General features: G+C 40.1%; 1 long non-coding RNA gene across 1 annotated transcript in view; it reads right to left on the minus strand.

Annotated features, from left to right (window-relative positions):
- The window catches only part of LOC135208995 (uncharacterized), a 355,274-nt gene extending 335,118 nt beyond the window's left edge, over positions 1-20,156 (minus strand). The window contains exon 1 of the long non-coding RNA XR_010313276.1: positions 20,022-20,156. This is a non-coding gene — a long non-coding RNA (uncharacterized LOC135208995). The remainder of the gene's footprint in view (positions 1-20,021) is intronic.
- Between the last annotated feature and the right edge of the window lie 7,034 nt (positions 20,157-27,190).

The following is a 27,190-nucleotide window of genomic DNA, read 5'->3' on the forward strand; positions in this document are numbered from 1 at the left end:
GCTAATTGGTGATATGGTATGAATAAAGTGTCAGTGACATGGATTTTTTCCTTATTTTTGGGGCTGTAGTAATTACCTTTTGCTCTGGAAAATGCTTTAGTTATATGAAATGCTTTGGATAATTCAAATCAAGAAAAACTTGAGTTGTGTGTTCAAACTCCCTATCAATACAATGAGGGTCTAAGGGCTCGAGTGACAAAATTCACTGTGACATTAGACTTTACACTTGAGCTATGGTAGGAAAAATAATAAATATACATTTCTGAATTAGTTGCCTTACGATATACTTCAAAAGAGAAGGAAATGATATCTGGATTGTGGTGAACTATTACCTATAAAAGGTAAACTTATCATTTTCATATTTCACAGTGAACTTTATTGACGGAACTCAACTGTTTTACATAAGTTAAGAATTCGTTTAATTGAAATCTGCCCCTTTCTGATAACAATAATAAGGACTCAACAGAAATGCTAAACCAGCCTAATAGACTATCAAGCAATGGAGTTCCTGAGATAATAACAAGCCGTTTTTTCCATTTATAAAAGATGTTGTCCAAAATATATTATTAGTTCTATGTTAATTCAGGCTGAAGAGGCCAACTGATCAAACTAGCGAAAGCTTCCTGTATTTAGCAATATATTACAGACATACTACTGTGGACTTTATTTTTCTATCATTATTATTATCATTCAGAAGATGCACCCTATTCATATGGAACAAGCCCACAGCATTATTGACTTAAAAGAAATTCAAGCTTCCGATAGATTACTATTATCATAAAAATTGTTTAACCAGACCACTGAGCTGACTTTCAGCTCTCATAGGCTGGCAGAAGGATTAGATTAAATGCCAGGTCTAGGTCAAAGACCAGGAACTGGGACCAAATAGGTTATGCAGTATAATAAACAATAAATTAAAATTAAAAAAAAAAAAAAAAAACACAGAATAAGGTGCTCAAGAAGTGCAAAATAGTACAGAGAACCACAGAAATATTCAGGAGGAAAGTTGCTATCCAAAATGAAGTAAAAAGGGACACGCAATGTTTCTAAATAAATGACAATACCCAGATGTACCAACTGTAGTTCCTGTAACATCATTACAAGAAGTTGACTGTTCTTCGATATTCAATTACCGATGTTTGATATAATAGAAGGCTCAAATGCCCCTCAATTGTTACAATTAGCAAACATTTCTAAGAACCAAATTCGGTGCATGGATGGTCAAGAACTTCAGTGCATGGATGGAGAGCTACTATATAACCCTAGCACCACAACCCATCCATGGAGGCATTTGGAACTCTTCCTAATTTCCACTTACCCAGACTTCTAATGGAGATCCCTTTTTCCCAAGGTGAGTCTTTCGCTCCCTTCAGGGTCTTGCCACCCAATTCTTCGTTCCGTGTCTTATTCTAACCCGAACTTCCGACTGGTCTCTGTTGACATCGGGGCTTCAAAATCACTAACTGTCGCTTAACCGGACAACTAATGGCTGTTACAAGTCACACATTTCATTTCTACCCATTTTAGTTTTGTGTGAAAAAAAAAAAAATTAAAAAAACCCGGCTTCTATGTCCGTCCGCACTTTTGCTATCCACCCTCAGATCTTAAAAACCACAGAGGCTAGAGGGCTGCAAATTGGTATGTTGATCCAAATTGGTATGTTGATCATTCACCTCCAGTCATCAAACATACCAAATTGCAGCCCTATATACTCTTGTTTTTTTCCATCTGTCCATCCGCCTGTGGTGGTCACGCATGGTAACACTACGTCCCGCCCTTTAAATAGTTACACTATGTGTAAGTTTTTTAGGTAAATAAAAGGATATCTGGGTGTACATTTGCAAACGAAAAGTGTTTTAATAATTGACTGTATGCGAATTACACCATTAAAATACGTAATAAGACATTATTTAAAGCCCGGGACGCGGTGTTACCATGCGGAAACACCACAGGCGGATGGACAGATGGAAAAAAAACAAAAAAAACCCAGAGTATAGGTTCGCTATTATTTGTTTTAATTTAAGGTTAAATTTAGCCATAATCGCGCGTCTGGTAGGGCTATATGGCAGGCCACCAGTGGGCCGTGGCTAAAAGCTCCATGGAACACTGCTCATACAGGATTAAACACTACATTAAAGTTTTTCTAATTTTGACACCGCCCACATAATAGACTTGTTATCCAACGACACGCATTTTTTACTTGTTTGATCCAGGTTTGGAGCCTAAAAGACTGAATATAAAGACGTCTCCAGACACTAGAACAGATATGCATACTGGTAAACTACTCTTAAAGGCAATTTCACCTCGACTACTGATGAAAATCCTGCAATATTCTTCTTGAGTTTGGTACCTAACGTTAACATTCGTAATCACCACAGTCTACCAGCACAATAAATAAATGAATTAATACAAATGCATACACACATAGAATCTGTACTACAACGAATTCATAAACTAGTTATAAGCTCAGGTACTCATATAATAAGAAGAAAAACCATCACGAAAGAACCAAAATCGATTCTAGACCACGCAACGTGCAAAACCATTACCGAGCTGACAAGACGGAAAAGGAAAAAAAAAAAAAAAAAAAAAAAAACTCAGCCTAGCGAGGTTCCCCTTCAATGATCATCAGTTAAGCACAGGCGGACATGACGCGTCTGGTGTGGCCGGAATGCAATATGACAGCTTTTAAACAAAGATCATTACATTTTGCCTCAGGCCGAGTACGTGCTTGAGCATGCGCGCTGCGTATCGGCGAGCTCTCGCCCCTTTGACCTGCAGGAGGGCGAGTAGTAGTTCTGGGCAGGGAGAATTTTGCTGCCTGAATTAGCAGCTGTGGTCTGCGGGTTGCGTCGATAGGCGATAGAACGACAGTGACCGCATGCATTGTAAGTCTTCGTGTATATGTAATTATTCTCAATATAATAATAATAATAATAATAATAATAATAATAATAATAATAATAATAATAATAATAATAATAATAATAATAATAAGGAAGTAGACCCTCTCTAGAGATGTCTTGTTAAATATGCAGCCATCCAATTTGATAATAATAATAATAATAATAATAATAATAATAATAATAATAATAATAATAATAATAATAATAATAATAATACCACCATTTAAACGCAAGTACATGCGGCGTCAACCATCATAACTATAACCTTTCTTAATGTCAATTATGTCTCTTCACTGAAACCAAATTATAATACACTAATATCGGCTCTTTTACTATCAGACTTTCCCGAATTTCAGCATAGGTCTCCTCACCGCCCACATAATAGACTTGTTATCCAACGACATGCACAATAATAATAATAATAATAATAATAATAATAATAATAATAATAATAATAATAATAACAGTGAAAGGCTATACAACTACCTAGAGGAGACAAACACCATCCCCTACAACAGAAAGGCTGCAGAAGGAAGTGTAGGGGCACAAAAGACCAGCTCCTGATAGACAAAATGGTAATGAAGAACAGTAGGAGAAGGAAAACCAACCTAAGCATGGCATGGATGACTATAAGAAAGCCTTCGACATGATACCACACACATGGCTAATAGAATGCCTGAAAATATATGGGGCAGAGGAAAATACCATCAGCTTCCTCAAAAATACAATGCGCAACTGGAATACAATACTTACAAGCTCTGGAATAAGACTAGCAGAGGTTAATATCAGGAGAGGGATCTTCCAGGGCGACTCACTGTCCCCACTACTCTTCGTAGTAGCCATGATTCCCATGACAAAAGTACTACAGAAGATGGATGCCGGGTACCAACTCAAGAAAAGAGGCAACAAAATCAACCATCTGATGTTCATGGACGACATCAAGCTGTATGGTAAGAGCATCAAGGAAATAGATACCCTAATCCAGACTGTAAGGATTGTATCTGGGACATCAGGATGGAGTTTGGAATAGAAAAATGCGCCTTAGTCAACATACAAAAAGGCAAAGTAACGAGAACTGAAGGGATAAAGCTACCAGATGGGAGCAACATCAAACACATAGATGAGACAGGATACAAATACCTGGGAATAATGGAAGGAGGAGATATAAAACACCAAGAGATGAAGGACACGATCAGGAAAGAATATATGCAGAGACTCAAGGCGATACTCAAGTCAAAACTCAACGCCGGAAATATGATAAAAGCCATAAACACATGGGCAGTGCCAGTAATCAGATACAGCGCAGGAATAGTGGAATGGACGAAGGCAGAACTCCGCAGCATAGATCAGAAAACCAGGAAACAAATGACAATACACAAAGCACTACACCCAAGAGCAAATACGGACAGACTATACATAACACGAAAGGAAGGAGGGAGAGGACTACTAAGTATAGAGGACTGCGTCAACATTGAAAACAGAGCACTGGGGCTAATATCCTGAAAACCAGTGAAGACGAGTGGCTAAAGAGTGCATGGGAAGAAGGACTAATAAAAGTAGACGAAGACCCAGAAATATACAGACAGGAGGAAAGACAGAAAGAACAGAGGACTGGCACAACAAACCAATGCACGGACAATACAGAGACAAACTAAAGAACTAGCCAGCGATGACAATTGGCATGGCTACAGAGGGGAGAGCTAAAGAAGGAAACTGAAGGAATGATAACAGCGGCACAAGATCAGGCCCTAAGAACCAGATATATTCAAAGTACGATAGACGGAAATAACATCTCTCCCATATGTAGGAAGTGCAATACGAAAAATGAAACCATAAACCACATAGCAAGTGAATGCCCGGCACTTGCACAGAACCAGTACAAAAAGAGGCATGATTCAGTGGCAAAAGCCCTCCACTGGAGCCTGTGCAAGAAACATCAGCTACCTTGCAGTAATAAGTGGTACGAGCACCAACCTGAGGGAGTGATAGAAAACGATCAGGCAAAGATCCTCTAGGACTATGGTATCAGAACGGATAGGGTGATACGTGCAAAAAAAAAAAAAAAAAAAATAGACCAGACGTGACGTTGATTGACAAAGTCAAGAAGAAAGTATCACTCATTGATGTCGCAATACCATGGGACACCAGAGTGAAGAGAACGAGAGGGAAAAATGGATAAGTATCAAGATTTTGAAAATAGAAATAAGAAGGATATGGGATATGCCAGTGGAAATCGTACCCAGAATCATAGGAGCACTGGGCACGATCCCAAGATCCCTGAAAAGGAATCTAGAAAAGCTAGAGGCTGAAGTAGCTCCAGGTCTCATGCAGAAGAGTGTGATCCTAGAAACGGCACACATAGTAAGAAAAGTGCATTGGACTCCTCAAGGAGGCAGGATGCAACCCGGAACCCCACACTATAAATACCACCCAGTCGAATTGGAGGACTGTGATAGTGCAAAAAAAAATAATAATAATAATAATAATAACAATAATAATAATAATAATAATATTGCAATATCAAGGGACTACGTAAAGAAGAATGGTTTACTTGTGGTACAAATAATCATTTTACGACAGATTATTGTTGACTTGAATACTTCTCATCAGCGTCATCAGCATCGACTGCAACGCCTTTCGGCGCAAAGGGTTTCCTCAATTTGAAATTCCACCTCTGAAGCCTTCCTACAGGTAGGTCGTGTCTTTCTACTCGACCCCAACTAACACCATCACGCACTATTCTTCCCGGGGCGGTGCCAAAGGACGTATCCTACCCATCTGCATCACCCGTTCACCATTATCCAGTCTATCCCGGGAACTTCCACAATTTCCTTAATGGCATCATCTCTCACTCGATCCACCTTTCTCACTCCTAATACCATTCCTAAGTGAACTGAATAAAGTGGTTAGGCCAAAGGCCAAGTACTGAGACCCATGAGGTCATTCAGTGCTGGAAGGGAAATTGAGAGTGGGTAGGTTTGAAAGGTGGAGGTAAAGTAAGAGAAATGAAAAGGGTTCCAGGTAGGGGCCGTAGGCACACTGTAAAGAACATTTAGCAATGCTTACAGTGCACCCACTGAGGTGCACTGACGGCACTACAGGGAATAGCATTCTTACCTACCGTTATCCCTACATTTAGGGGTTGGTTGCCTGATGCGTCTTCTCCACTGCCTTCTATCAAAGGCATCGTCAGGCATGGTTTATTGTTTTGGCAAAGGGGAATTTTAGACCGCTTGCCCTTGCTGTCATCAACCACACTTACTGACAGTCTGCCGAACCTTTTGCTATAAAGCACGACTGCAAGGAAGCAGTTTCCACACTTATTGGCGGTAGGCCTAACCTTTTACTAAAAATTAAGACTGCAAGGCAGCAGCTGTCCTTTTAGTTGCCTTTTACGACACGCAGGACCGACGGTGGTAATACCATTCTTAAATATTCATTCTCAAATCGACGGAGTCTTTCACATGAAGTTTCATTGTGAGTCATGTTCGCATATAGAAACACAGGTCGTACTAAGACTTCTGAATATCTTCCTTTCGTATTAGCTCTCAGTTTATCGGGCAGGTTCTCTCGAGTTGGAATTTTCATGAACGCTTAAAGGCTAAATAAAATTAGGTTCGTTGTATGAGGACTGTAAAACAAATACTGTAATTTCTCTAATAACAAAATGATTATTACTATATTATTTATTTCCCCTTTTCCTGTAAAATGTCTGTTTCCATTTTTAAGTCTATTTAATTTACAATTACTCAAATTAACCACGAACATAAGACCCTTTAACCTCATTAGACGACACACTCATAAACCAGTCTTCATTAAAAAAAATAATAAAAATAATAATAAAGCAAAAACCTTTATTTCCACAAAGTTAATGCAAATGCAAATTATGAAAATCCAAAATATTCAAGTATCAGAATTACTGAAAATATATGTATAAAAGTAAACAAAACCAAAATACCGTATTATAGCGTTGTAAGCTATAACCTTGAAAACTAAAAAAAAATACATAAATAAAAAAAATATAATATCCCAAATACCCATAATTACATTGTCAGTATAAAATCGACATCTTCCCTAGATGGTGGACACCCACGGTTTTAACCGGCATATATCCACCTTTGCGGCGTGTTTAGTACAAGCCCGTTGTGGATGACCGTAAAAACACAAACAAAAGACTGTCAATATCACAAAGGTAATGACCGCCAGGAAATATTAGTCCTAGACAACGACCCCCGAAACCTAGGAAATACCCTGAAATTGGAAACTTAAACAACAACCGCCCACAACCCCCCCCCCCTCCAAATGGTGTCGGGCATACTACAGCGCATCCAAAAAGGCCCAGAATACATCAGTCACAAGTGCAAATTTGAAAACGTACACGTAAAAACGACAGAACTATCCAGTATCAGGAACACTGCTGTTTCAACAACCATAAAACCACGAAGAAACCTCGCGATACAATGTCAAAAGCACTAACTTTAGAGACCAATCAAAATACTTAATGGTCTACAGTTCTCGCTTAATGTCATTATTCATCATGCTGAAACTACAACGTGAAGTGCCTGGCAAAGGATCACACCTGTGCAACGCCCCATTAGGCAGACATTTGCATGCGAACGACACCCGAACTGGTGGTTGTATTGGCGAGTTCTCAGTCCAGCCCTCACAACGCATAGTACCAAGAAGTTGTGATGAAGACGTAATCAGATTTCTAAACAGGCTAAATCACAAATCAAGTTATTTCTATCCTCTGCAGACTACTATATTATAGACAGTAGTGTACCAATACCATCCTATTATATATACGTGTGTGTGTGAGAAGGAACGTCTCGACGGGACGCTAGAAACGTCGTTTTATCCAATTGCTCAGACCTAAGTACCCAATTACTTTATTCTGTATATTCCTAAAAGTGCAACCCTGGAATTAATTACTTATAGACTATCACTGTTATATAGCTACACAAAAATATATGGATACATATCGTGTACACATCCGCGCACACACAGATATATATATATATATATATATATATATATATATATATATATATATATATATATAAAGTCATACCACTATAGATCCTAGACTTACTTCCTCCACCGGAATAAGTTACTCATCTTTCACACAGGAGCTACTTCACTTCTTGTTGTTTTTGATTAAGCTGACCTTGTGTCAGCACGGGCTCTTGCTCACAGAGCAGCCTGTAAATACTTCACTTACCCAAACTACTTCGGAAAGAAAAAAATGCTGTGTTAAATATAGTTTCCTGGGCGGACTGCCTCCCCAAGTAAAAAAACTAAAAATAAATCTCTTCTGTTTAGTAGCTACGTGACTAACAGTTTGGTTTATATCGGAGCCACAAGCATGAGTTACATACAATTTTGAGGTATCATGTCCCCTCTTTAGTGCTGGCAAAAACACCAGGAAAGGTTATATGATGTCTCTCAGCTATATTGGAAACTACTATGAACTTGCTTTATTGCATTTATTATTCAGCCATAACATACGGGCACATTCCTAGTCCTACGCCTAAGCAACGGGGAATGGGTTTCCTACAGTTATGCCATTATAACTACTTAAGCAAGACAACTGTAAACTACTTAAGCATGACAATTGTTGTGGCGGGATCACATGCTCAAAATTCAGCAGCAGAATCCCCCCCACACAAAACTAACCAATCCAGCTGCCAAACCCACTCTCAGTCACACTTTCCTCTTCACACTACAGAATACACGCAGGACAATGACCTATAACCTATACCACAGAAAAAAAAATGCTTGTACTTACCAGCCACTCCAGATACTCCAGGCTATGCTGTGCTGTCTGCTGGTCGTGGTCACTGGAACACTAACAACCACAAGATAACATAACAACAAGGACACAACCCAACAACACCCAAGAACCACAACAACCACCAAGGAACACAACCACAACCCAAGACCACTGCACAAGCAATCCCCAAAAACACAAAAAAAACCAACAACACAACAAGCCAAACTCACACCCACACCAAGGAATCACAACAGCTCTTAAGCAACTCACTAACTTAACAACAACTAAACAACAAACAAAAACACACAACTTAGCAGACTATCAATGCCTTCAACCAACTGCTGCCCACATTACTGTCTCTCACAGCTTCTGACTAAAGACTGACCAAAAAGACTCACTCAAAACACAAAACTCTGAACTCCAACACCACTGGCAGACAACCCAGAACTCACCTGTTAACCATCCAACCACAATTACCCTCTCTCTCTCCTACACAGACATTGTCAAATGGAACTCCATAATTCTTCCATACTGTAAGCTACTTATGCAAGACAACTTTAGACATGGGCTAACTGACAAATATATGAAGCATAACTCGTTAATTAATGGCCAGAATGAGGAACGCTGGGAGGGCCTCCAAGAAAGAAACAAAATGATACAAATTACTGGATGCCTTAGGCTGTGTGTGCTAGACCTATCCAAAACACTGCATTATAAAACATCCACCTAGGATGAGAATGTATAGCCAGAGTTTCCAGTAAAGCGTTCAACATTTCCAAGAGATGAGTTTCAGTGAGTTTTATTTAGTTTTGTTAGTGCTACTGTCGTTTTGACAGGTGAACAGGTTAGGTTAGGATTCTTATGTTAGGCAAGCAGTAATGGTATCATTCTTTATTTAAAAAAAAAAAAAAAAAAAAAAAAGCATCAGCGTTCTTCTGCTGACATTCTTACAAGGCTATGACCCTGCTTACACTTAGTAGGCCTAGTTAGAAGTCTTATTCTGGAAAATTATACAGGGGTAATTCTAAGCCCACATTCCACGGTACAGGAGACTATGGCAGTTGACATTTCCCTTTGTTATTTTACCTCCTGAACAAAAATTTAACGTAATATTTATTCGGTCGACTGTAATTAAACTGTAATTTACCTATGAAGCCTACCTGACGGTACAAGGGGTGCGATGTACCGATTTACAGAGTTCAAGGGTAAATAACAGATTAGTTACAGCCGACCGACAAAATATTACCTTAAAACTCTTTGTAAAGTAAGAAAAATAACATAGGAAAACGACAACTGCCATAGTCTACTTTGACTGAACAATCTTCGAAGTTTTCGTTCGGGGCCAATAAATGTCAACAAACAGCCATATCTGAATTCTGGTAGGTGGTGTGGGAATATGTAACCAACAGGGAGCATTAAATCTGGTAAGGTGTGTGGGCGGGGATGGGTACTGGAAGAGGAAGGCACAGGTACGAGTTGGTAAAGCCATGCTGGGATATTCTGTGAAATTGCAATTCCCAATAAATATCACCAACATCAAAAGCACTAAACCATAGGAACCCCAAAAACCACAATTGATATAAACTAAAATAGTGTACATAAAGATTAGGAACCTTACCTTAAATGTTACATAACACCTTCCTTTGTAGGTCAAGCCTACACTCGTTGACACAATGAGGGCAAAAGGCCCGTTTTCTCAAAAGGCTGTGATCTTGACAGTACATTACCAACCTTTCATACTGCCTTGAGTAATAGACTGAAAAGTCCTTATACCTTATACCTAAGGAAACAGTTAACACAAGTATGGGGTAGAGTCAAGTTGGTAATGGGCCCAGAGGAGCAGGAGGTGCCAGGGAATGATTCGGCCATCATGGTCAGTTGATGACTGTGAGATGCACAGGCCGGCAAGTATTTTCAGGATGATGTGGGAGGGGGGGGGGGGGGGGTGGGGGGAGCTGTAGCACAAAACAGGGTAGGGAGGATGGGGTGGGGGTAAATGTTTGTTTGTGAAAAAAAAAACACGAACATGTGTATATATTATAAATATATACACGATTTTACACATCTGGTACTTAAGTATAAATTATCAAGTACAAGTCAAGAGGCCATTTTAGTGAATAATGAATGGAATATTATCAAATTTCAAGGCGGTAATTGAACTTAACAAGAAATGTTGAGCACTATTGTCAAAATTGTGTAACCTGACTGGTGGTGCTATGCCCCCCATACCCCACCTTAAAGAAAATTAAAAGCCAAGAGTAACATATAGGTTAGGATACTAACCTAACCAACCCAACCTAACGTAACCTAACCTAGTGGAAAGTGTTACCTGACTGGGGAGGGGAGGGGGGCAGAGCCCCTCCATAACCCCCTTTAAGGAAGGCAATCTTAGAAGTGTAACATATAGGTTAGAATACTAACCTAACCAACCTAACCTAACCTAACCTAGTAGAACGTGTTACCTGACCAGCGGGGCATAGCCCCTTTCCCCCCACCCCCCCTGTTAAACCCCCCTTACAGAAAAAAACAAGCTTAGAAGTGTAACATATATGTTAGGATTCTTACCAAACCTAGTAGAATGTTATCATATTATATTATCCTTCAGAAGGATAATATATGAAAGTAAATATAATAATAAGTAAGATGTTATCCAACAAATTGTTATGGATCAGAAAGGCATGTAAAGGTGAATATAGAAAAAAGAAGGGAGAAAAAATGCATGTGTAATTTGGAATGTCCTTTAAAATGTAAGAATGTAATACCATCAATTTTCACGTCTTTAACAGAAAGGTCTCGAAATGTCTTAAAACCTCCTTCTAGTCCCACCACTCAGGAGACTTTCAGGGGCCTGCCCTCAATTGTAACGTAATATTGTAAGATATGTAGGGCAACATTACGAAGTGAGAACAAGTCAGTGCACATATTAAACAATACTATGATAAATGGAACAGAAATAAAAGCTTGAAATAATTTTACACCATTATAAAACAAATGAGGAAAATGAATATATGTAAATGCATGAATCACCCCAAAACCTCCACTCGGTTCTTTCGCAATGTAGGGTTAATAATGCAACATGATTAGTTAAATACAAGTACCCCCAAAAAACCCCCACCATTTATCTCACTTAGGAAGTCTGTCTGAAACAAAAGCTCCCTTACATAACATGGCGCATGCGCAGTAGGATTGGCGGGCATGAGTAGTAGGATTCGGCGTCATAATAGCAGTAGTAATAAAGTGGATTTCAGCTAGGTAACAGCTCCATTACTAGTTTATTTATCGCTTTATTTCAGCTTGTATATTGTGTTTCAAATGTCGAAAATAGGAGGAAATAACACAATAACACAACACAAAAATTTCCCCCAAGTGTTTTTACCCCACCCAAAACCCTGCATTCCCATCGGTCCTTCTTACCGTAGGATAAAGTTCAAAGGTAAATTACAGGTTAATTACAGCCGGCCAAAAAAATTTTACTTTAAATTCTTGTTCAGGAGGTAAAACTGTATAGAAAAACGTCACTGGCATAGTCTAGTTTGCCACGGTATAAGGGCTTAAATCTACCATATTCCTAAAACCGATTGAATTTTTTAATACTGCAAAATGACATTGTTATGATACAATAAAGTTTCATACATACTTACCTGGCAGATATATACATAGCTATCGACTCCGTCGTTCCCGACAGAATTTCAAATTTCGCGGCACTCGCTACAGGTAGGTCAGGTGATCTACCGCCCTGCTCTGGGTGGCAGGACTAGGAACTATTCCCGTTTTCTAATCATATTCTTCTCTCCACCTGTCTCCTGCGGGGAGGCTGGGTGTGTCTTCAATTGTATATACTGCCAGGTAAGTATGTATGAAACTTTATTGTATCATAACAATGTCATTTTCATACATTCAACTTACCTGTCAGATATATACTAGCTGATTGACACCCTTTGGTGGAGGGCAAGAGACAGCTAATTAACTGACTAGACAGGTAAACAACATATGTTTGTAGGTATTAATAAACCACCTTAGTTCCTACCTTTTTAGATGGAAGACTTCGTGGCTACTGCCCAGGAGTCTGCTTCATCTCAAGAGCCTTAGCGAGATAGTGATCTGTGGCCAAGAGTTCTTGTGGATCTGTCGATGGGGTCTCTTCCACTTACTCGACAGAATCCTAACTGGCGTTTGTCAATGGGAGCACATCCGCTTATATGACAACACGCACTAATTTAAGGAGCACACAACCAATCCCGATCACCCGATCCTAACCCGTGTTAGTTCTAAGATTGCCTAGAGTTATCCCCAAACTCTTTGCAAACAACCACAAACTCGAAACTCATACATACAAAAATAACAAAATTTTTGTACCCCTCTAATAGTCAGCTGTCACTCGATTTTCAAATGAAGAGAAGTGAAGGCCGCCTGTGCGACTACTGACACTCCCATACACCGAAAACCCGAGAACACATCCGACAAGAGGGTTACGTACATAATTTAAGGATTGGTGCTTTCTCCTTTACCCAGAACCGTCTGTGCTGACACAAACGGACCTAACGAAAAACATTTATCATACGTAGCTCGCACGTCTTTTAAATGAATGGGATGCAAACACAGAGTTGCATCTCCATAAGGTTGTGTCCAAAATGTTCTTAGTGACATATTTCTTTGGAACGCCACCGAGGTTGCGATTGCTCTAACTTCGTGGGCTCCCACTCTTAGAAGATTAAAAGAATCATCTGGACACTTCTTATGAGCTTCTGTGATAACACTTCTAACAAAGAAGGCTAATGCGTTCTTGGACATTGCTCTCTTGGGGTCTTTCACTGAGCACCAAAGACCTTTCTGCGAACCCCCCAACTGCTTCTTCCTGTCCAGATAAAATTTAGAGCTCTAACTGGGCAAAGGGATCTTTCTGCCTCTCTGCCCACCAAACTAGAAAGTCCTTTCACTTCGAAGCTCCTGGGCCAGGGATTCGAAGGGTTTTCGTTTTTGGCCAGAAAAAGGGACTGAAATGAACAAATTGCTGAGTCTCCTTTGAAGCCAACTCTTGATTCAAGGGCGTGCAACTCACTGATTCTTTTTGTGTTTTTTCGTTGCAAGAGGACATCAAGAAACAAACCACTTTTAGTGATATTACGGAACGAAGCAGTGTGAAGTGGTTCGAATTCATCTGATGACAGAAATTTAAGAACCACATCTAAGTTCCAGCTTGGAACCTTAGGTTCAAGTGATTTAGATGTTTCGAATGAACGAATGAGGTCCGTGCAAATCCTTATCATTCGTTAGATCTAATCCTCTGTTTCTAAAGACTGCTGAGAGCATACTCCTGTACCCCTTAATAGTTGGTACCGAGAGATGCGACTTTTGTCTAAGAAACAGAAGGAAATCTGCAATTTCGGTCACAGAGGTACTGGAAGAGGACAGCTTCTTCGACCTACACCAGTTTCTGAAAACTTCCCACTTCGATTGGTACACTCGCCTAGTAGATGATCTGCGGGCTCTAGCAATTGCGTTTTGCTGCCTGGCGAGAAAACCCTCTCGCTCTGACAAGTCTTTCGATAGTCGAAAGGCAGTCAGAGCAAGAGCTGGTAGTTATTTTTGATGGTACCTCTCGAAGTGGGGTTGTTTGAGCAGATCTACTCTGTTTGGAAGAGATCTGGGAAGTCCACTGTCCATTCCATCACCTCTGTGAACCAAATTTGAGCTGGCCAATACGGAGCGATCAGAGTCATCTTGGTTCCTTCGGATGCCACGAATTTTCTGACTACTTCCCCCAGTATCTTGAACGTGGGAAAAGCGTAAAACGTCTATTCCTGACCAGTCCAGGAGAAAGGCGTCTGTTGCATAAGCCCGGGGATCCTCCACCAGGGCACAAAATGTATCTATCCTTTTGGAGAGGAATGTGGCGAAAAGATCTATTTGAGGCTTCCCCAAAGGAGCCAAAGGCTCTGACAGACTTCTGAGTGGAGTGTCCATTCTGGGTGGGAAGGACCTGGAATCTCCTGCTCAATCTGTCCGCTCTCACATTCCTATCCCCTTGAACAAACCTTGTTAGAAGAATTATCTCCCTTTGGTTCGCCCAAATCAGTAGATCCGGCCAGCTCGTACAGAGCAAAGAGTGCGTCCCTCCTTGCTTCTTGACATAAGCCAGAGCTGTCGTATTGTCTGAATTTATCTGCACGACTTTGCCTCTGACTAAGTGTTCGAAGCTCTTTAGCGCCAGGTGAATTGCTAAGAGCTCTTTGCAATTTATGTGCCATGACACCTGTTCTGCCGACCAGGTGCCTGACACTTCTCTGGGTCCCAATGTTGCACCCCAGCCCGCCTCCGAGGCGTCTGAAAACAATGTCAGGCTTGGGTTCCGTACTTGCAGGGACTCCTTTGTTTTCCTTTAATGGAACCAACCACCACTTCAAATGGTGTTTTATTTCTTCCGATATTGGAAACGTGTCCGAGAGCTGACCTGTCTTCCAACTCCAACTTCTTCTTAGGAAGAACTGAAGCGGTCGAAGATGTAATCTTCCTAGGAGAAAGAAACTGTTCGAGCGAGGAAAGGGTTCCCAGAAGGCTCAGCCATTCCCTCGCTGAAGTGCGCTCTTTCCCTAGAAAGTTCGATACTGTGGCACAGCCTTTCTTTAATCTCTCTTGAGATGGAAAAACTCGAAAACCCCGAGAATCCATCTGAATCCCCAGATAAACCACGTTCTGGCTGGGGATCATCTGAGACTTCTCGAGGTTCACGATCAATCCCAAAGACTTTGTCAATTCCAGTGTTATTAACAGGTCCTCCAAACACTGCTTTTGCGACCTGGCTCTGATGAGCCAGTCGTCCAGGTACAGGGAGACATTTATCCCTTTCAAATGTAAGTGCCTTGCTACATTTTTCATCACGTCTGTGAAGACTGAGGAGCCGTGGACAGGCCGAAACACAGGGCCCTGAACTGATAATTTCTTCCTTCGAACATAAATCGAAGGTACTTCCTCGACGAATGGTGGATCGGGATGTGGAAGTATGCGTCCTGAAGGTCTAGGGACACCATCCAATCCCCTTGTCGTAGTGCTGCAAGGACTGAGGCAGACGTTTCCATGCTGAACTTCTGTTGTTCGACAAATTTGTTCAGCGCACTTACGTCCAGTACCGGTCTCCATCCCCCCGAGGCTTTTGTTACAAGAAACAAGCGATTGTAAAACCCCGGGGAGTTGCAATCCAGCACAAGTTCTATTGCTCTTTTGTCCCACATCTGTTCCACCATTTGACGAAGAGTATCCCTCAGAATAGGGTCCCTGTATCTGGCGGACAATTCCCTCGGAGATGTTGTCAAGGGCGGAATGTCCTTGAATGGGGATGCGATACCCTTCTTGATAATCGACATCGTCCAAGTGTTGGCTCCTATGTCTTCCAGGCTTTCGCAAAATAATGTAGCCTGGCTCCTACGGGTGTCTGGAGGACAGAATTCTCACTTCCCTTTCTTAAGGGACGGAAGGAAGACCTGCCCCTCTTATCGGTTGACTTCCTTCTGGCGATCGGTGGCTAGTTGGAAGACCTCCTCGAAAGGGCTGTTTCTGAGCTGGGCGAGCCACTTTCTTTTCCTCACTAGCCACAGGCCTATTCTTCCTTGAGGATTGTCTAAGGAGATCTTGGGTGGCCTTTTCCGTCAGAGAATGCGCGATGTCCTTCACCAACTGCGAGGGAAAAAGGTGTTCAGAGAGAGGCGCAAACAATAAGGCGGCTCTCTGCGAAGAGAGACGGCCTTCGTGAGGAAAGCACTGTGCACCGCCCTTTTCTTTAAAAACTCCTGCACCATATAGGGAGCATACCTCAGCCGATCCATCCTGAACAGCCTTATCAATGCAGGCGAGGATGCAATTTAGGGTTTCTGGGTCGAGTTGTTCCTTTTCTTGAGATTTCTTGGCCAGAACCCCAAGGGACCAATCTAAGAAGTTAAAAACTTCTAAGGTGTGAAAAAGTCCCTTGATGAGGTGGTCCGTTTCCGAAAGCCCCCATGTAACCTTCGCTGCATTCAAGGCGTGCCTTCTCGATGAATCCAACAAACTCGAGAAGTCGATTCAGCTGAAACGGACAGAGATAATCCCATATCCTCTCCCGTTTCGTACCAAATTCCTCTCCTCCCTGTAAGTTTAGCGGGAGGCATACAAAAGACCGTCCTTCCTAACTCCTTCTTCTTCTTGAACCAGGAGTCAAGAGATTGTAGAGCTCTCCTCATAGAAATAGCAGGCTTCATTTTAAGGAAAGAGGAAGACTTGAGTGTTTTCGTGCTCGAAAACTGCGAGCGTGGCGAAGGGGGAGCAGCTGGTGTCAAAGAGTCTCCATATTCCTCCAACAGAAGGGACGAAAGAACTTTATAATTAGAAGATCCTTCCTTCATTTCGTCCTCCGAGGCATCTTCTGGGTTGATAGGCTCGGAAGGAGAAGGCTCTCTTTCTACTGACTCTTCTCTTACTCTCTTACGAGTGTCAGGCTCTTCATACGAGGAATGCGCCTGGTGTACAGCAGGAGTATCTCGCTGGGAGGAGTAACGTGCTTGGAATACTGGCCGGGCCTGGCGAGGCGGCAAAGCGCCTCGAATACTCCTGGCTTTCAGTAGGCGCATTTTGTTCAGAATACTCCTGGCGCGTTGTAGGAGTATTAAGTTCCGAATACTCCTGGCGCCTGGCAGGCGCAGAGCGCCTCGAATACTCCTGGCTTTTAGTAGGCGCATTTTGTTCAGAATACTCCTGGCGCGTGGTAGGAGTATTAAGTTTCGAATACTCCTGGCGCCTGGTAGGAGTATAAGCTTCGGAATACTCCTGGCGCCTGGAAGGAGTAACGCGCCGGAATACTCCTGGCGCTTGCAGGCGCAGAGCGCCTCGTATACTCCTGCTTTTAGTAGGCGCATTTTGTTCAGAATACTCTGGCTGTGGTAGGAGTATTAAGTTCTGAATACTCCTGGCGCCTGGGAGGAGTATAAGCTTCGGAATACTCCTGGCGCCTGGGAGGAGTATTAAGTGCAGAGTACTCCTGGCGCCTGTGAGGAGTATAAGCTTCGGAATACTCCTGGCGCCTGGGAGGAGTATTTAGTTCAGAATAATCCTGGCGCCTGGGAGGAGTATCTAGGCCCGACGACTCCTGGTGTCTGGTAGGAGCACGTCGTTCCGAATACTCCTGATCCTTAGCATGCGTCTGATGTTTTAGTAGGCGCTTTCCGTCTCACAAGTGCTCTACTCCTAACAGGATCTTCCTCTTCAGCTAACTCTTGGCGCTTGATTGAAGATCTTGAATGTTGTACTGGCTCGTTGCGCCTACTCGGAGTCTGGCTTCTGGTTGGGCGCCCCTACTCTTGACAGGAGTAGCTTCCTTTCTTACCTCTCTCCTGTCTAGCGCACCGCCCCCCCCCCCCCCCAGAGATGGCCGCCTGTGCGACAACTCCCCTGAAGGATGCGTCGCGCCTGGCAGGAGATAGGTATTTAGATCTTTTAATAGGAAGCCTATCATCCTTCTTACGAGTAGGCTCCTTATAACGAGTTCCTACTAACAAGGCTAATTGCTCTTGCATATTCTTCAAAATTTTCTTGGTTGAGGAATCTTCCGAATTAGGAGAGGGAGATCTGGAAGGCGCTCTAGGATCTCTTCCAGACCCAGAGTCTGACTGTATTCTCGCCTTCTTTATTACCGAAGGCGCTCCTCCTTCTGAGAAGCGCTCGGGACTCGAATTGAGCTCATGCTCTTTCATACTCCTCTTCAAAGGACGGAAAGATTCGACTCCTTCCATCCTCTTCTCGGAGAAGGCGAACTCGACGACGAAAAGCACTCTCGAAGGACGCTTTTCCCTATAGCGGTCCTTGGCAGTCGATACGATCGATTCTGCCGAAGGAGACGCCTGATCGTTGGGGATTCTCCACAACCCCCGTACGGCTTTCGACTTTCCTTCTCCTCCGGGCCAGGGAGCTTGGAAGAGGTCTAGGCCTGGGAGCGTCGCAGAGACGACCAGACGCCCCCTCCACTACACTGGGGACACTAATATCACTGCCACATTCACTTTCCTTACCTTCCAATGCTGCGACTTTTTCCTGCATTTTCTGAAGGGAAGCTCTAAGTCTGCTATTTTCGAAGCAGAACTAGAGGGATTAGCAATTGTGAACGGGCTGAAACAGAATGGTCATTATCATCATAGGAAGAAGCTACAGAGCTAGACAGTAAATCATGAGAGGCAGACATTCTGCGGGTTTTATAAGCCGCCTTCCTCTCTCTATCTTTCTCTAACTTCTTCAAGTAAGAAGTTAGATTCTTCCACTCTTGTGCACTCAGTTTCTCACACTCATTACACGTATTCTCAATCGAACATTCAACCATTCTACACCCCCTACAACTAGTGTGAGGATCTACCGAAGCTTTCGGAATCCTCACCTTACAGCCCTCATTCACACACACTCTGAAACTAACACTAGAATCAGACATATTCACAAAATCCAAAAACCAAGTCCAAAAACAGTCCACGATAGCGAATGCCAAACAACGATCCAAGTACGTCACCAAATATCAGCGAGAGATGATCAAAAGCTTTGCGAAAAACGAATTCTAGTCAGGAGGAAGTAACAACAATGTTGATACAGCCGGCGACAGAGAGAATATGATTAGAAAACGGGAATAGTTCCTAGTCCTGCCACCCCCAGAGCAGGGCGGTAGATCACCTGACCTACCTGTAGCGGAGTGCCGCGAAATTTGAAATTCTGTCGGGAACGACGGAGTCGATAGCTATGTATATATCTGACAGGTAAGTTGAATGTATGAAAAGTAATCTTCATTATTTACTTTCCTTAATTTCATGTTATCCGAGGAACTCATTCTTCCTAATAATCCTCTTAACAGGTAACTAACAAAACAGTTTTATAAGGCCTACTATAAGCCCTATTACAGTATATACCTATTCTACCTAGGCCTAGGTTACTTACTGTATTTTAAAATAATGTGCATTATTGCATATTCTATGTAGGCCTACTTTCTGATTTTTAAAATCATACAGACTGTAACTTATTTTACCTGGGACTACTTATGGGCTACAGATTTTAAGATCACCAATTCTACCTAGGCCTACTTACCGATTTTAAAATCATGCGCGCTGTTACTTATTCTATCTAGTCTTACTTAGGCTGCAGATTTTAAAATCCCATGTGCACTGTTACCTATTTAATCTAGACCTACTTACTGATTTACATCTCAAATTTGCTAAACCAAACAGGGAATTGGCAAATGGGCTGGATGTGAGCCTAGACTGTGTATTAAAAGCTTCCCCGCTCCAACCCACTTTCTATTTTACTCTACAACACATATAATAACGAAAATTTACAACACTTACAGTCACTTGTAAATATAAACACGATATTATAGTAGGATTTGTTAACACTTTAGCAGAACACCGACAAAAACAATACTGGGTTTAACCGACTCTCTTGACTTTTTCTTTCAGGAAGTTACAGATCTGCATTGTATGATTGTAAATTTGTAAACTCCAGCAGGCTCCAGCTGATTGTTGCCAACTCTTGCTCACAGATATTTCTTTAAAAAATAAAGCTTTACTTTTGAGTCGTCTTCTCGTAAAAATATCAGGTAAAAAGCAATTATCATATCAATATAGGTATTTATAACACAAAAAGACAATTTAACGATATTGTTAAAGATGAGATTTTTACGTCTTCTACGTCTGCACTTGCAAAAGAAGAGATTGTTATTGGGCGTAAGTACATCGATAATCCATTAATAGCGGCGATGTTACTTACGTCATTGTGGGTTCATCTATTCATCTGTATTTGTTTCAATTAAAAATAAGCCGTAAAAATTGGCCCGAAATGACGACCAAATTTGGATAACAGTATCGAGGTATGGTGGGTGAACGATGATGTCATCGTTAACACATTTGTGCATAAAGGCTTAGTTTGACAGGAGGATCAGCGATGGCGCCATGATGAAACTTGACCGCCTTGAATAAACAGGGGTGAACGATTGTCATAATCGTTTGTACTTGACTTTACCTATAATGGGAATAAACTATGACAATGCATTAGTTGACTTCACCTAAGGTCAATGATGACATCATAACCGACCTTTATTATTGCCCTTATCAAACTGAACAGTTGAGTAAATGGCGACGCAACACTTAAAGGCCAATTTCCCTCCCCCCCCACCCTACCCGCGCCCCCACCCTTTGCAATCCATGGAAGAAAAACTAGAAAATTTTATTATGAGGCCATATAGCCCAGTGCGGTTTACTGTTTGTATCTTTGGTTATATTTTCGAAAGTCAAAGCATTAGGTTACTAATACGAATTTTTGGACGGGAGAACCTGACGATCATTAAACAACAAATAGCTGTACACACACACTACATATATATATATATATATATATATATAATATATATATATATATATATATATATATATATATATATATATAGTTATAAAATTATTTACTTGCCCTATGGAGGGAAAGTCAGAGCAATGTACCAAGTAATTCCCTTTTCTTTTGTATTTCCTTTTGTTTATTTCTTATGTATCTATTTGATTTAATTAGATTTACTTTGTCTTATATAGTTTGTATTACATTTATTATGGGGTCATTGCTAATTATATTCATGGAAGTTTAAGTTGAATAAAGCTTGGATAGCAGCAGACAAGCCTTTAATGTCACAACATATATATATATATATATATATATATATATATATATATATATGTGTGTGTGTGTGTGTGTGTGTGTGTGCGTGTGTGTGTGTGTGTGTGTGTGTGTGTGTGTGAAAATTTGGTTTCCCGAATTTCTCTGATTAGCAATCAATTAACCCCTTCTTTACCGGGTGGGTGAGCAGAATGTAAACATTGGGTTCGCTGCCGAACTGAATCTCTCTGGGAGTGACTCCAGTTTGGAGGGGTGCCGATCGTAAAAATATTTGCCAAAAATACACTAATCAAGACAGGCTAATGAAATTATCAGGTATTATTAACACTATAATAATGCATATTCTCTGTTAGTTTTATAATCCTACAGGGAAAATAAATGATTTTATGAAAAAAAATGCGAAACTCAGTGTCCCTTGTACAAGGGACACTGGTGGTCGGTGAGAAAACTACAGTCTTGAATAGAAATTCGGTCTTACAGAATGTTGGTATATCGCACCTGGAACATGCACAAAGTATTATCAAAATAGAACAGTAAATAAGCACGTAATAACAAAAAAAAAGAGCAAAAACTAAAGCGAAAGCCCCGCCAATAAATATGGAAATCGCAAATTTTATAGTATATCTTTCAAAAATGGGTCGATGTCATTTTCTATCTGTTTTATAAGATTAGTTCATCACAGAAAACAACTTTAGGGGCATCAGGGGTATCTAAACTAATTTTCAAGTTTCTTGTCCTCAGAAAAAAATAGCTTTTCGCTTTTGTTTTTCTCTGGTTTGGTTTTTTTATATATAAAGTTACTTTATAGCTTTATTTTTACCCTTCATTTATCTGGTTCATTTATCTGGTTTTATTTGTAAAATGTAATAAGTGAATAAATAAATAAATACAGTAAATGATGATACAACTGGTTTTATACTTGGTAGAAGTTATTACATGTTTACGCTTGTCTGGTTTTGTGATTTTTTGTCGAGACGCAGTTCATCTGTCACCTACACACATAAGCAGTAATAATATTTTTTTGGGTTCATCATACGTCTGGCATCGTGTCATACTGTTTATTTTGCTCCAAAACTCTTCAAACCGAAATTACAGAATGATTGGAAGTCCCTATCTGAAAAGAGGTGTTTTGGTGGTACTATGCGTACCACCTTTATGCACCCGGTGCGGTGTAGTAGACTTGAATGGTGGTACCCACCTACCTCCAAACAAACTTTCGGTAATGAAGAGGTTAAACCTCTAAAATATATCGAGGGAGAAGTGCCCTGCAATTTCTGATATGCCGAATGATTACGACAAAATCAGGCAAGATTATAATAGGCATCGTAACTTCAAGAATTATCAGTCTACTTCAATCAGCAACAGAACATACACAGGAACCACCAATATTGGTTTGTATGAGTAGGGATAAAGTACACATAATAAGTAATTATCCTCTTTGAGAATACATCACGATTGATGAATGAGTAAATTTAACCAATAAACAATATTAATCTTATTCTATTATCATCGACTATCAATTTGCTATATCTTACAGCCTGTACTTTATCACTTAGTCACCAGATGACTCCCTGTTTGTCGTACTACAAAAATTGTTGCCCAGTAATAAGTATAACTTGGAATAATGCTAGGTGCTTGATATGGCGGGTTCGTTTTCATCCGAGACGATTACTTAATGATATCACATTAAGCAGAGAGTAGCTGCATATTATGCGCTTCCCATCTACGCTTTTTAACCCCTAACCGCCCACAAAAGAACTGCCGCGGACGCCGACTCGGACTGGAGAGATGATGGAGGTGCGCGAATGTTGCAATGAGTCTTGTGAACTCACCGAAGATATTCGCTAATCATATTGTTTTGGCGAGCAATTTACAAGCGATTTTTAATTAGATTTCGCTTTGTAAACTAGACTGTGCGAAAGTAATGGTCGCTAATCGTCTAGTGAAGCCGCAAGAGCTGTAAATCATGGGCCCAGAGCTTCACATCTAAGGAAAGCGCGGGTCTCATTTTGGCTTGGGTTAGATCTGCCTGTAATCTAAAATCTGCCGACCTCTGGGTGATCAGCTTTTGTCGGGAATTAGTGAATTATAGATGGGTATCCGGTAATTCGGTTCGCTAATGGTACTGCGGGTAACTACACATTAAAAGATATTAACGTCTCCCGTTGCCTCAATCAAAGAAAGAATAAAGAAAACAAAACACTTCCTAACGACTTATGAACAATTACTTAGGCCGAAGTAGCTACACCGGCCTTTGTAACCATTGCTGGAAGTTAATTCTAAGATTGAATCACTCATGTGTGGAACACAAACCCTCCCTTTTACCACACGACAAAGCACTTAGTTTTTTTTTTTAACATCGAACATAGCTGCAGGGTAAACGCAAAGAAGCCAACATTATGAGACAACCAAATTAGCACTCTTGATTTACGAAACCCGCCCGCCTCTCTGACGTCACGTGAGAACCCTCCATTTATTGTCCCCGATTTAAGACCCTTTCTTTTTTTGCCTTTGCAAGTAATAGCAAAATTACGAACGACCAACTGACAGACCAATATCTAACGAGAGAGAGATAGAGAATAACGTTTTTCTAGGAAACCGTTTTATCTAGTAAGTAGTAAAACACACACACACACACACACACACACAAAGAGAGAGAGAGAGAGAGAGAGGGAGATGTATTTTCAAAATATTATGTAGGTTTGAAACTGATGAGGCTTGCGGATTTAAACAAGCAGCATTTTCTGTAAAAAGTCTAGCTAGGAATTATCACATTATTCTTCCTGAGGGTTACAAAACCTCATACAAAATTTATTAAGAGAGAACAAAAACCCCATTTTTCTCGGTAGTTAATATAGTTAGATAGAATATGGAATTAGGCCAAGGCTAAGCCACTGGGACCTATGGGATATTCAGTGCCATAAGGAGAATTGAGAATAAAAGGTGTAACAGGAAGAAAACCTCGCATTTACACTATGAAACAATGTTAGGAAGATAGCAGAGACAGAATTTGAAAGGACGTATATATAGCATTTGGTAATGAAAGGGGTTGCACAGCAAGGGACCACCGGAAATACAGAAGGAAGAACATTTAGATTTAGATAGCGAGGAAATCCCATGATATGAATAACTTTGAATATGAAGAACTTAAAACAAAATGGACAAATGACATAAAAAATTAATATATGGAAGCATTCAATACTAGAGATATTAACTTATTAGCCCAAAATTAGATTCACTGAACCCTTTGAATGTAACCCACAATATTATGGATGAATATTGTAAAAGATTTAGGAAAATTATATATTGACCCTGCCAAACACATTGGCATTTGTAAAAAAGTTTATCAAAATAAACCTAAAAACTAGGGATTGCATAAAGGTTAGCAAACCATGGTTTGACAAAGACTGTTCTAGTAAAAGAACTGAATATATGAAAGTAAAAAACAGGCTTAAGAACCCAAAAAAATCGAAACAAATGAAGCTAGAAACGAACTGAAAGCTAGAGCTAAAACATATAAGAGAATAATTAATAAAGCTAAGAAATCTTTCAGAAAAAAATTTCATAGAAATGTTAGAAAATCTGAGAGTAGTAGTAAGGATTATTGGGATTTGTTAAAGAATACTGATAAGAGTGAGCTGATTTGTAAAATTGCACTTAAAACATTTCGCGATTATTTTGCTAAACTCAGTCGAGGTAATGTTGAACTGATAAGAGTGAACACCCTGATAATTTCGACCCAAGCATTATTAACCAGTTAATTAACGAAGAATTAAATAGAGTTTTTACAGTAGATGAGACACAAATTCAAATAAAAAAAACTTAAGAACAGAAAAGCATGTGGTATTGATAATATTATAAATGAGTTCCTTAAAAACTGCCCTCATGATATGCTACACGTGATATGCAAAATTTTCAACATAGTGTTGATCTCCTTAATTGTTCCATATTATTGGTGTATAGGGATAATAAAACCCACATTTAAGAAAAAAGGATCCCCTGACGACCCAGATAACTATAGGGTTATCACACTGCTGAGCTGTGTAGCGAAGCTTTTTACCGCTTGTGTCAATAAAAGGTTGACTGATTATATTTGAGAGCACTGAGGGTCAACTTGGTGAGGAGGAGCAGGCTGGTTTCAGGGAGGGATATAGGTTAGTCTAGATCATATTTTTGTATTACATTCACTTGTTAATTTCTATCTCCATCGAAAAAAGAGAATATACTGTTTGTTCGTTGATTACAGAAAAGCATTTGATTTGGTTGACAGGTCGTCCTTGTGGGAAAAGTAATCTCACATGGCATTAACGGTAATATTATGGCTGTCATATATAAATATTTGATAATAATGCAAAATCCTGTGTGAAGCAGAATCACAAAATTTCTAACTTTTCCGAATGTAACATAATTGATTTTGAGTCTTCTCTTAGCAGGGGGTATAATGGGGTGAATATGTGTTCAAGGGAAATAAATGAAAAATTAAGTAGTATTGATATAGAAATGTTTTTGCGTATTCGTGTTTTACTTTATGCTGATGATACTATTTTAATGGTTGAATCCCCAAATTCAATTCAATTCAATTCAATTCAAATGCTTTATTTCGGGACATAAAAAGGCCATAGAAAAATACATACATATACACACACAAATTATATAAAAAGTCTCCACACTCCAAGAGGACAAAATTTAAAATAAGTATGAGAAGTGATTATGAAAGAGAGGTGGAAAATTATGATATGAATGAGATGCGGATAATGAAACTAAATGATTCTTCCCACTAAAAGGGCACACACATATGTAGCATCAGAACAAAACAAAGAAATACTATATTACTGCATAAAGAGCGCACCAAATGCACTAAGTATAAATGAGGCTTTTCCAGTGTTTGAAAATAATTGAATGATGCAAGTCAACTGGGTGGGCAACCCTCTTCATAATACAGTTTTCGGAATTCTTCAGCCTTTGCAAGTAGCTTGTTATGGTTTTGCGTCTCAGTTCTTGAAAAGATGGCTGACCAAGAGCCACAAAAAGAGCAGATGCGCTTGCATGCCTCGGAATGCCCAAGAGTCTTCGTAGGCTATCGTTATAACAAACTCTCAGCTTATTCATAGTTCGTTGTTTCGCTCTGACAACCAAAGATATGCCATAAAAACTTGTACAAAAGCTCTGAAAAAGCATTTTCTTGACATCTTCGCTACATTTAAAAAAAGTTCCTTGAAATCATATTGCCCCTTGCACATAGACCTCTATTCAAATATTCTACATGGGCGTCGTCCGAATTTTGAGCAGTACAAGATAATATCCTAGGTACTTTTATTTCCTGTACAAATCTATATGTGCATAGTTAACAACAATAGGTGATATATGACTTGGCAGATCTTACTCTTAGAAAAAATTATACATTTGGTCTTCCTTACGTTTAACAATAGACAAGTATGTCAGACATAAAATCACAACAAATGTTTATAAGCTGCTGCAACCCACTTACTGAAGGAGCAAATAAAACAATATCATCAGCGTACAACAAATGATTTAAAATCATGTTGTTTAAATAACATCCCACTTTAATTTGACTCAGCCTATGTGAGAGGTCATCCATATATACATTGAACAGGTAAGGGGTGAAATTAAACTTCCCTGTCTCACTCCACATGAAGTGGAAAATTCACTCGAAAATACATGGCCCCATTTGACAATCATTTGCTGATTTTTATACCACTCACCGAGCAGTTTAATAATATAGCAAGGAACATTTCTTTCTGACAGTACTTCAAACAACATCTTATGAGACACTTTATCAAAGGCTTTAGACATATCCATGAAACAAGCAAATACAAAGGAATTACAAAATGCC

The sequence above is a fragment of the Macrobrachium nipponense genome, chromosome 37 (genome assembly GCF_015104395.2).
Source record: "Macrobrachium nipponense isolate FS-2020 chromosome 37, ASM1510439v2, whole genome shotgun sequence".
NCBI lineage: Eukaryota > Metazoa > Arthropoda > Malacostraca > Decapoda > Palaemonidae > Macrobrachium > Macrobrachium nipponense.